Here is a 12,533-nt window from a genome sequence, read left to right as displayed (position 1 = left end):
AATTAAGGAATACAAAGTCCCTGAAACAGTGACTAGTACATGACAAGAACTCAATATCTATGTTTGTTTTTCATTTCCTTTTTTTTTTTTTTGCTTTAGATCATATGCATATTATTAATATTGTCATTTCAATATATGGCATTTTTATATATGTAGTAGATTTTTGTCTACACCCTCACAACTATTCTGTTTTTTTTTTTAATTTTTATTTTGTTGGAGTATGTAAATGTGGAATTCTTCTAGAATGAGTTTATGAATTATAAACTTTTTGTATTTTTCAATGTCTAAAAATTCCTCTTTGGTCAATACCAATGCATTCGAAGGTAGTTTAATTAGATATACATTTCTAAGTTCTAATGAGCATTTCTCTCCAGAACTTTGTCATCTTTTAGTTCATTACCTGGTATCTATCCCAAACTTTCTCCTTCTCCCATAGCTCAGAAGTTCTTACCTTAACATTGTCCCAGAGTTCTTCTACACTCAACTTGGAAGCCTCTTTCCTAGGCTTGGAATTACAGATATGTCAGCTCTTCGGTCTTTTGCTTTCAACTGGGCCCATTCAGCAAGTCTTCATTACATGGTAACACATCCTTTGACTTCCTGCACTGCTATGGTTTTAATTTTATGTTTTTCTTGTTATTTGGGGGGAGTGTTGAGAGTAAAGCAGGATAATATCTTGAACAGAAAATAGGATTTTTTTGAGGGGAAATTGTTTTTAATGCTTTATTTATTTTATCTCTTATAATTTAATATTGGGAATAATGCGAGTTTTTAGCTAGAGACCTGTACTCACACTGTAGCTCTGCCTCCAAAATAACTGTGTGCCCACCAGCAAGTAATAGATCCCCTTATTTTTACTCCAATATCCTTGTCTCTGTTACAACATTGGTTATCATGGAGTAGTTAACAAAAGTACAGAGAAAAGTAGTCAATTAATTCACTGCCAACCATATATTTTTCTCTGTAAGCTTTGTAGGAAATGCATCAGGATTGTAGGAAGACAATACATAGGGACTTGCAAGCTTGAGATTCTAATTCTCGTTAGCATGTCTTTTGCCTTGGTGAATGGGTCTATTTCCTTGACATGCGATTCCAAGATTTGAGCCCCAATTTCTCTTCATTTTTAAAATTAAGGGAGCATGGCATAGGGAATGCAATGGCTAGGTAGAGAGCCAGAGGAGAGAAAGAACAATTAGGGGGATCAATTTATAAACTATATAAATGTCTAACCAATGTACTATATACTTGAAACTAATAATAAAATAAAATAAAATAAAATAAAATAAAATAAAATAAATAAAGCAGTTGAGCCTGGTTGGAAAAGAGTGTGAAGTGAAGGAGTAGAAACAGATAAGTCTACAAAAGAAATTAATAAGATCCACATCGCAGAGACCTTGAAAGTCTTTCTCAGGGATCTGGTCTTCATTCCCTGAGCAACAGAATGAGCTTTAAATGACTTTGATTTAGATGTTCTCTCTATGAAGACTATATAGTTAAAGCAAATATGGCTAAATATTTACAATTGCAAACATTTTGTTACTTAGCTTGTAGGTATACAGATATTCATTATACTATTGTTTGGGTAACCTCTTTATGTACGATTTTTTTATATTAAAAAGATTTAGGAAAAGAATTAAAGGTGCATATAAAACAACTAAAATTATAAAAAATTCTTAAAGTCATTTGTAGTTCCAATAGGCTATATTTCTAAGCTTAAACTGAGGGACACTGTTTAGCTACTGCTGATTAAAGTGTATGTGTGTGTGTTGTGTGTGTGTGTGTGCTGTGTTGTATGTATATGTTGGAGCTCCTGAAAAAAAATTGATCTTTAGATAAGACATTATTTTGGTGTTGAAATTCAATGGTTCTTTTGGAATGAATGTAGCTTTGATTTATTTATTTATGTTGGCAGACCCATCTGGAAGTGTACTAGGTAAAGCAAGAGACTATTGACTGGGTGTTTGAACAGAAGCATTTTTGCATATTTATTTGTCATCTCTTCTAGCCCTGGGGGAGACTAAGACTTGGCTGCCTCTTCCCTTCTTTCTCTCTCCCTTTTTTCCCTTTGGTATTCATTCACATTTTGAGAGACTTTTAAGCATGATTTCAGAGAGTCTATGCAATGTGAAGTTATTGTTTATATTTTCAATCATTCATGAATCTAAATAATTATTATTGCTTTTTTAAATAGGTAATTATAGAACTCTTCCTTGTACATCTCGCTAGAGCTAAAAAGGATATTCCAACCTAATAATTATAAGGGAAAAGAACACACACCGTTTTTCTCACATTCTTTGCAGTTAAAGAACAGTACCTGTAGTGCTATTGAAATCTCTTTGGATGGTTGTTTTATCTTTCCTTCACTAAGCCACTTTAGAAATGTCTTCATTTAATTCATATTCTGAACCCACTACAGAAAAAAAAAATTATGTCGCTAATGTCTATATTTTATTTTGGAGTATATTTTATAGTGCCCTTCTTTCTCACTACAAATTTCTATAACACTTTTTTATTCATGTGTTAAATTTTAAAAATAACACTTTTATTAAACACTAAATACTGGGCATAGTTGAAAAGATCCTGTAGAGCTCAGAGATTAATAAGAACACATCAGTAAAAAACTAGACACATAAATGTATCTGTAGTTATAAATTCTGATAAGGGCGATGAAGGAAAAGAACTCGCTGCTGGGAAAGAGTAGTCTAACTGGAGAATTACTTTGTTATATAATCAGGAAGTCAGGGAGGGCTTCTCTGGAGATGATATTTAAAACAAGACCTGGAAGATGAGAACAAAGGAGTAAGGTGATGAGTTGGGGTAGAGCTTTCTATGGGGAGAGATGCATTTAAACATTTAGGGCAGGACCATAATTCATCTTATGGTCTATTAGTTCCAATATTTCAGAAAACACCCTGATAGGTCCAGATGGACGTATTTTGATTTAATATGCAGGATTCCTATTGGCATAGATGAAAATGAGGGAATGTGAAAAAGCAGAAAAAGCCATACTTGCTACACATGGCAAAATGAGATTTTCGAGATTATCTGGGGAAAGAAGAGTGAAGATTAAAAAAAAAAGTAAGGAAGACAAAAAAGGCAGGCCTAAGGGAGGGAGAGGCACCTATTAATAACAGAATGCTAGAAGAATTATAAGAATGATATATGAAGAAATTCCTAATACAGGATATAGTCCATAATTTTGCAGACACAGGATGATTGATGTTGAATGTAAAATTGTTTCTTGCCTTTTGATGTAATTATTTTCTTACATATATCAACATTCTACAAAACCTATTAAATGCATTAACCCTAGGTTTAGTGGCACTTTGGGAAGAAAGAAAGAAAAGCGTCGACAAGTATAGGAGCGGGGCAATAGCAGGAGCCAGGTAATAGCAAAAGCTCAGGCTCCTGAATAGATGAAATCAAGAGTAATCTGAAGTCCCATTACCAAGTAAACCCTACACTTAATTGGATGAGAGTTGAGTATATTTATTTGGATACTCAAGGAAAAGTAATCCTGGAAGCCTGGAGAATTGGGAATATTTAGACCAGTGGTTCTCAGGTAGAAGTGATTTTTTTTTTTTTCCTCCAGGGGAGGAAGGGTGTGCTACTGGCATTTAGTAGGTAGAGACCAGGAGTTCTGCTAAATATCCTGCAATGCACAGGAGAGCCCCCTTCCTTCTTCCCCACACACAGTGAAGAATTGTCTGGTCCAAAATGTCAACAGTGCTGAAGCTGAGAAATCCTGATCTAGACTAAAGATATTTTAGTTAGACTTATTTTCATACTTGTTTCCTAGTCTTCTTTAAAATATTGGTTAACAGATTTAGTCTTAAGGAATTTATATGATCTCTATGTTAGATCACTCTGTGATACAATTTACTTCCCACAGTATCTAAACAAAACCATGTATAAATTTACATTTTTTAAAACTCATAAACTTTCCTTATAGTTAGAGCCAAGATTCTAACGGATATACCAACTTGGTCCTGATGGGTCTAGATAAGAGAGCATGGATATTTAAATAAGACCTATTCTTACATATAGAAAACAATTCAAAATTCAAAATGGTAGTTTTGTTGATAGTATATCCACATAGTCCATAAGATATGACATAAACTAAACTTTTAGGGATGACTATGCACAAAATCTGTGAAGAAGGGCATGGGGGCACACGGCATTTGTGTTATAAAGGAGGCAGTCTTGCGCATATATTGAATTAGGGAGAAAAGGGAAGGGACATTAGTGAAAAAATTATAGTGGTATGTTTGGTGAACTTTGATCAAAGTTTTCACAGTATAAATGAAGAAAAATCTGGAACAATGCTTCTGTTCAAATAGCATTTATTGAATGGATAAATAAGTAGGATGGATATGTCTTGGTGATTAATAGGGCATGAGGTAGTAAGAAAAATCTAAGATGACTCCGTTTCTGAAGTGTAGCACTTTGTGAATGACTCTATCTAGTATTCAGACCTGAAGGAGCAGATTTGTTTAAAGAATGGGAAGAATGGGGAATATTAGTTCAGAATTAGAGAGGTAGAGTTGGAGATACCTATGTGTAAATGTTTGAGTGTCAATTGTACATAGGGGTCTGAATTTCCAGACCGGGAGTTCCAGGTTAGAACTAGAGATTGAGAATCATTTGCTTGATAGATAATGCCTGGGATAGGGACAAAATAGCTATTTTACTGACTCTCCAATTCACCGAATAGAAACATTAAGTTAACCTGCCAACGCATTCAGGTGCAATGAAAGAGAATTTAAATAACCAGTTTTGTTTAGTATTACCTCAAATGTTTTAAGAAGTACTGAATACAAACAGAAACGGCTTTACTTCGAAGCAGGTGCCTCAGACACAAAACACACTTGTTTTGACAATGCTGCCAATATTTTCAGATTTCCTATTTAGGAATTACCTAGAAATTTACTCATCTTCTCTAAGGAAATCAACTTTTTGGGAATGCATTTTAAATACATATGCTTTTTAAAAAATACAAAATAAAAATAATAACAATAAAAACTAATTTTGATTGAGCACCTACTATGTATAGTAAGCACTGTACTAATTGCTTAATGAACATTATTATATTTAGTTTTTATAATTACCCATTAAGATAAGTATACTTAATATTTTCAGTTGAGGAAACAGGCTTAGAGGAGTTAAAATAATTTGCCCAAGGCCACATGGGTCTGCCTAACTCTCAGAACAAAGTCCTTTCAATAGATTGAGTAGTAATAATTTGATTTTAAAATATAAGTATAGAATAATTACCATTATTTCCTAAGGTATCTCTGGAAAGAGATACCAAAGACCAAAGTGCCCCATTAATTCTGGCTAATTACATTTAGAATCATTATAACCTAGTTGATCACAGAATGGAATATTTACTTTCATTATTGTTATCAATCTTCTTTTATAACTGGAAGAGAGGTCATGTGTATTTTTTAAGTATTGTTTAATATGTTTGTACAATATTGATTATAGTTAAAATTGTTTATAGTGTCATAAAGATAGCTTAATAAAAAGTATGTATATTAATCATATAAATGTAGCCAGTTATATTATTGCAATATGAAATCAACAGTATTTCTAGGATTTTATGAGTATTTTCCTTGAAGTGTAATTGTGAGGTATCAGGAAAACCAAACAGAGAATCACTGGTTAGTACACTTTACAATGTGTAGTTTCTTAGGCATGTTTGTTAGTATGATTTTAGTGTAGTGTGCTACTCAGACAAAACAGGATGATACTCAAAATCCAATAGGAACCAATTTAAAAAATATATATGTTTTATAATAGATATGTTTATTTTATATATATATAAAATAATATATATAAAAATATATATAAAAATATATAAAATGTATATAATATATATTATATATATAAAATAATATATATATATATATAATAATATATATATTTATATATATATATAAATAATCTGGTACTGTCAGACCAGAATAAAAAAGAAAAGAACACAGAAGTCCATCTTTATTGTTCAAATGGTAAAGTAAAAAATTTGGAAGCATTTCATGAACTGTTTCAGAGAATGTCATTATAGTGTCTTAGAAATACATTAGAAGATGATAAAATGTCTTAAAGAGAGATAAAGAAATGTAAAATCAAAAGAGATGTAGTTAAAATTGAAAGAATAGGTGGAAGATTTGTCAAATGGACTAATTAGACTAGTGTGTAATTTAAATATGAGGGTGAGGACTGTAAGACCAACACTTGTGTAAATATGGAGTCTGTTTAGTGAACATATAAGCTTCAGAATTTTCCAGTTTTCTCTTGGGGTAGGTGAGAAAGGGAAAAGAAGGGAAGGGAAGGAAAGAAAACCCACGTCCTAGGTACCTGCCAAAATTTTCCCTAGTTGATATTAAACCTCATTTTGCAGAGATGGAAATCCCAGTTTGCTTGACAAAGTTTAACAATTTCTTTATTGTATAAATGATATTTATTAAAGGTTAACATGATCAAGTCAGTCAAACTTACAGTATTAGTACTTTTATGTTATTTAAATAAAATCTGTGTAGTTTTGATAAAGTGTTTGTACTGTTTGTTTATTATATTATTTAACCTGTAATTTCAATTTAAAGTGTTTAAAGAATAAATCAATTTTAGATTCAGTTTTTATTTGTAAACAAGAATATTATTCTACTGTTTAAAACAATATAGAAATGATTTTAAAAATTTAATATTCATTATATTTAGAAGTATAATTTATTAGATTTAAAATAATTACTTATGAATTTGTGAAATTTTTGTTTGTTAAAAGAGTTTTTGTCACTTTTTAAAAATTTTATGCACATAAGCTTCAGGTATTCAAGATCCCACCTGGCCATACTGAGGTCGATGAAGAAATGGGTTGCTATAACACCCATGTGTGGCAGTTGAGCATCAGTACAAATATTTTGGCTTCAAAGTTTCCCCTAGAGGAGCCAGGGACCCTGGTACAATACTAGGCTCCCTACATCTCAGGGTTGAGATGCTGAGAAGAGGAGTCTCCATAACCTCTGGCTGTTAGGGTGAGACGGAGGCTGCTGGGAACCCAGACATTCTCTTAAAGGGCCCATACACAAACTCTCTCACTCCCAGGTGCTCACTCTGGGCTCTAGAGGAGGGACGGTGACTTGGGAGTCACCAGACATACACGAAAAGACTGAGTTGTGTGGCTTCAGGGTAAGGGCGGGAGGAACAGCTACCATTATCCCTATGTTTAGTCCTCCACTCTTGTAGCCTATAGGAGGGCTCCACATTTCCATATTTCCATATTTACATGGCCAAACCTAAATCTACATCGGACTGGTGAACTCCACTTGCTCCACCTTGGTGACTCCCTGTGACCCCACCCCATCCAATTTGCACAATACTGAAGGCACTTTCAGAGACCAGCCAATCAGTCCTACCATATACTCCACAGAGGGCTTTTAGTAGCAAACAGCCAGCCTCAAGTCGTATGCCACAGGAGATACTTCCAGCGGCAGGAAACCAGCCTCCACCCATGCCGCAGTCTTTCATGAAAACTCTCTAGTATTTGTGGGCCCCAGGAGGGTAGCAGCTGACTTCAGTGGGCTCTGAGAGTTTTGCGAATGGCTCTAGGCTCAAAAGTGGCACCAAACTGTATCTGCATTAACCTGGTAAACATCATCTCACCCCACCTTCGTGATTACCTGGAACCCTTGCTCACCTAACTCATATAACACTAGAGACTCTTTCAGTGGCTGAGGCTTATGGGCAGCTGGCAGATGGCATCAGGCTTCTAGGTGCCCTGGGCTTTTTGCTGAGCTGGCCCAGGCTTGGTACTGGTTGCAGCCAGTGTCAGTTAACAGCATGGACTCTTCCAGGTGCCTCAAAGTCCAGCACAAGCAGTGACTAACTAAGCAGTGGATAGCTTTGTAGTGCCTACTAGGTAGCTCCAGGCTAGTAACAGGCAGCAGATCAATTTAGCCTGCTTGGGAGCCCCTCCCAAGAAGATCCAGAAACAACACATCAGAAGCTGGCTTCAGACCACAACAGAGCACTACCTGATTAGCCCTACAAGTGGCACTTCCAAAGGGTGTTCTCAACAGGCACATAAGCCTTACTGGGGCAAATTTTCCCCCTGAGAAGTCAGCGCTCATACAGCAGATCATATACTATGGGTATGGCCAGTCCTCATAGTGTGAGCCTGAGAGTCAGTCCCATTCACTGATGTGCCAAAAGCAATCAAGACTCAATTACAACAGGAAGACGCACCTAACCCACACATGGGACACTCGTAGAGCACACGGTGCAGGTGATCAAGGAAAATGTGCCACTGGGCTACACAGGGCACCTACCACATAAGGCCACCTGGCCAAGACTGGGAGACATTGTAGATCTACATAGTACATAGAAATGAACCCAGAGAGGCAAGCAAAATGCAAAAGCAAAGAAACAGGTCCCAAATGAAAGAACAGGAGAAAACTCCATGAAAAAAACTAAATGAATAGGAAGCAAGCAACCTATCAGAGACAGAGTTCAGAACACTAGTTATAAGGATGCTCAAGGAACTCAGTGAGAACTTTGACAAAGAGATAGTAAGCATAAAGAGGGACACAAAATACATAAAAAGAACCAGTCAGAAATAAAGAATAAAATAATTGAAATAAAAAAATGTATTAGAAAGAATCAACAGAAGATTAGATGAAGCAGAGGATCAAATCAGTGATTTGTCAGACAAAGTAGTTCTCAATCAGAACCACAAAAGGAAAAAGGAATAGAAAAAAATGAATATAGTTTAAGGGGCCTCTGGGACAACATCGAGCATAAAAATATTTGCATCATAGTACCAGAAGGAGAAGAAAACTTCCCTAACCTGGTGAAGGAAACTGGCAAACCTGGTGAAGGAAACAGGCAAACAAAATGAACCCAACAGGCTCTCACCAACACACATCATAATTAAAGTACCAAAGGTTAAAGACAAAGAGAGAATCTTAAAAGCAGCAAGAAAAGGCAGCTAGTTACCTACAAGGGAGCTCCCATAAGACAGTAGGCTGATTCCTCAACAGAAACTTTGCAGGCCAGAAGGGATTGGCACAAAATATTCAAAGTGAAAAACAGCGAAGACCTACAACCAAGATTATTCTATCCAGCAAGGCTTTCATTTAAAATTTGAGAGATAAAGCATTTCCTAGATAAGAAAAAGCTAAAGGAATTCATCACCATCAAACCAGTATTACAAGAAATGTTAAATGAACTTCTTTAAGAAGAAGGCAAGGTCGAGGAGAGAAAAATATAAATATAAATAATAAAATGGCAATAACTATATACCTATCAATAATCATTTTCAAAGTAAATTGATTAAATGTTCCAATCAAAAGACATAGGGTAGCTGAATGGATTTAAAAAAGAGCCATATATGTGCTGACTGCAAGAGAACCACTTCAGATTAAAAGACACACATAGACTGAAAGTAAAGGAATAGAAAAAAAAAATAATTTTATGCAAATGGAAACAAACAAAAAAAGCTGTGGCAGCAATACTTTATCAGGCATAATAGAGTTTAAAACAAAGACTATAATAAGTAACAATGAAGGACATTACATAATATTAAAGAGATCAATCCAACAAGAGTATATAACTCCAGTAAATATCTGTGCACCCACCATAGAAGCACCTAAATAGTTAAGCAAATATTGACAGACATAAAAAGATTGATGAGAGAAAGAGAGTGGGAGAGAGGGAGAGGGAGAGAGGGACAGGGAGAGAGAGGGAAAGAGAGAAAGAGAGAGAGTAATACGGTCATAGTGGGAGACTATGAGACTATAATACTTCACTGACTCCAAAGGACAGATCTTCCAAACAGAAAATCCACAAAGAAACAGTGGCCTTAAATGACACACTGGACCAGATGTATTTAATTGATATTTTTAGAGCATTTCACCACAAAGCAGCAGAATACACATTCTTTTCAAGGGCACATGAAACATTTTCAAGACAGACCACATGTTAGGCCACAAATCAAATCTACATAAATTTAAAAATATTGAAATCATAACAAGTGTTTTCTCTGACCACAATGATATAAAAGTAGAAAACAATTACAAGATAAAAAATAAGCAATCAAAAGATACTTTGAAACAAATAAAACTGAAAACACAATGACCCCAAATCTATAGGACATAATGAAAGCAGTCCTGAGAGAAATTCATAACCATTCAGGCCTACTTCAAGAAACAAGAAAAATTTCAAATAAACAATCTATTCTTACAATTAAAGGAACTAAAAATAGAAGAAACAAAGCCCAAAGTGAGTAGAAGGAAGGAAATAATCAAGATCAGAACTGAAATAAATGAAATTGAGTCTGAAAAACAATACAAAAAAATCAATGACACAAAGAGCTCCTGCTTTGGGGAAAAAAATGATAAAACTTTAACCAGATTCGTCAAGAAAAAAAAAGAGAGAATCCAAATAAATAAAATCAGATATGGAAAAGGAGAAGTGACAACAAACTCCACTGAAATACAAAGGATTGTAGGAAATTACTATGAGTGATTATATGCCAGCAAATTGAACAATCTGGAAGAAATGTATAAATCTTCCAAATCTGAACCAAGAAGAAACAGAAAATCTGAACCAACCAATTACTACTAATGATATCTTATCAGTAATCAAAAAACTCACAACAAACAAAAGTCCTAGACCAGATGGCCTCATAAGTGAGTGTTATCAAACATTCAAAGAAGGCTTAACATCTATTCTTCCCAAACTATTACAAAAAATATAAGATACTAAAAAAAAATTACAAAAAATACTAATTTCATTTTATGAGACCACCATTACCCTGATTCAAAACTAAAGACATTACAAAAAAATTATATGCCATTATCACTGATCAACATAGATAATAAAAAACCCTTAACAAAATATTAGTAAACCAAATTCAGCAGCACATTAAAAGGATCATACACTATGATCGAGTGTGATTTAATCCTGGTATGCAAGATTGCCTCAATATCTGCAAATCAATTAACATAATAAACCTCATAAACAAAATAAAACATAAAAATTATATGATCATATCTACAGATGCAGAAAAAGCATTTGACAAAATCCAGCGCCCATTTATGATAAAAATTCTCAGCAAAGTGAGAATAAAGGGAACATACTTCAATATAATAAAGACTATATATGACAAGCTCACAGCTAACATCAATCTCAAATGGAAAGGCTAAAAGCCCTTCCTTAAGATCAAAAACAAGAAAGGAATGTCCATTTTCACCACTCTTATTCAGCATAGTATTGAAAGTCCTAGCCACAGCAATCAGACTAGAAAGAGAAATAAAAGACATCCAATTGGAAAGGAAGAAGTAAAACTGTCCTTATTTGCAGATGACATAATATTATATATAGAATACCCCAAAGATTCCATCAGAAACTATTAGGATTGATAAATTAAGTAAAGTAAAAGAATACAAAATTAGTATTCAGAAATTGGTTGCTTTTTTATAATTAATAACAAATTATCTAAAAGAGAAATTTAAAAATCTCATTTACAATTGAATTAAAAATAAAATACTTAGGAATAAATTTAACCAAAGAGGTAAAAGACCTACATTTGGAAAATTATAAGACCTCTATTTGGAAAATTATAAGACACACAAAAAAATGGAAGCACATACCTTGATTATCTTGATCATGGATAAGAAGGGTTAACATTGCTAAGGTGGTCACACTATCCAAAGCAACCTAAAAATTCAATGCAATCTCTACCAAAATACCAATAACATTTTTCACAGAACTAGAAGAAATAATCCTAAAATTTATATGGAAACATAAAAGACCCAGAATAGCCACGGCAATCTTGAAAAAGAAAAACAAAGTGGTAGGTATCATACTACCTGATATCAAACCATAATACAAGGCCATAGTAATCAAAACAGCACGGTACTGAGATAAAAAGAGACACATAGATCAATGAAACAGAGTAGAGAGTCCAGAAATAAATCCATGCTAACATGGTCATTTAATCTATGACAAAGGAGGCAAGAATATACAGTGGGGTAAAGACAGTCTCTTTGATAAATAGTGGTAGGAATACTAGATAGATGCAAGTAAATAAAATGAAACTGGACTACCTTCTTACACTATATATAAGAATAAACTCAAAATGGATTAAAGATTTAAATGTAAAATCTGAAACCATAAACTCCTAGAGGAAAACATAGGTAGCAAACTCTCTGACATTGCTTTTAGTAATATATATATATTTTTTGGTATATTTCCTCTGGCAAGGGAAACTTAAGAAAAAAATAAATAAATGGGAATACATTGAACTAAAAAGTTTCTGCACAGCAAAGGAAACCATCAACAAAACAAAAAAGACAACCTACTGAATGGGAGAAAGTATTTGCCAATGATACATCTGATAAGGGGTTCATATCCAAAATTTATTAAAAATTCATATAACTCAACACCAAAAAACCCTCAAATGATTCATTTAAAAAATGAGCAGGGGACCTGAATAGACATTTCTCCAAAGAGGTCATACAGATGGCCAATAA

This window comes from Pteropus medius, unplaced genomic scaffold (genome assembly GCF_902729225.1).
Source record: "Pteropus medius unplaced genomic scaffold, Ma_sr-lr_union100, whole genome shotgun sequence".
NCBI classification, from domain to species: Eukaryota; Metazoa; Chordata; class Mammalia; order Chiroptera; family Pteropodidae; genus Pteropus; species Pteropus medius.
The sequence above is the reverse complement of the archived record's forward strand: the minus strand, read 5'-3'. Positions refer to the sequence as shown.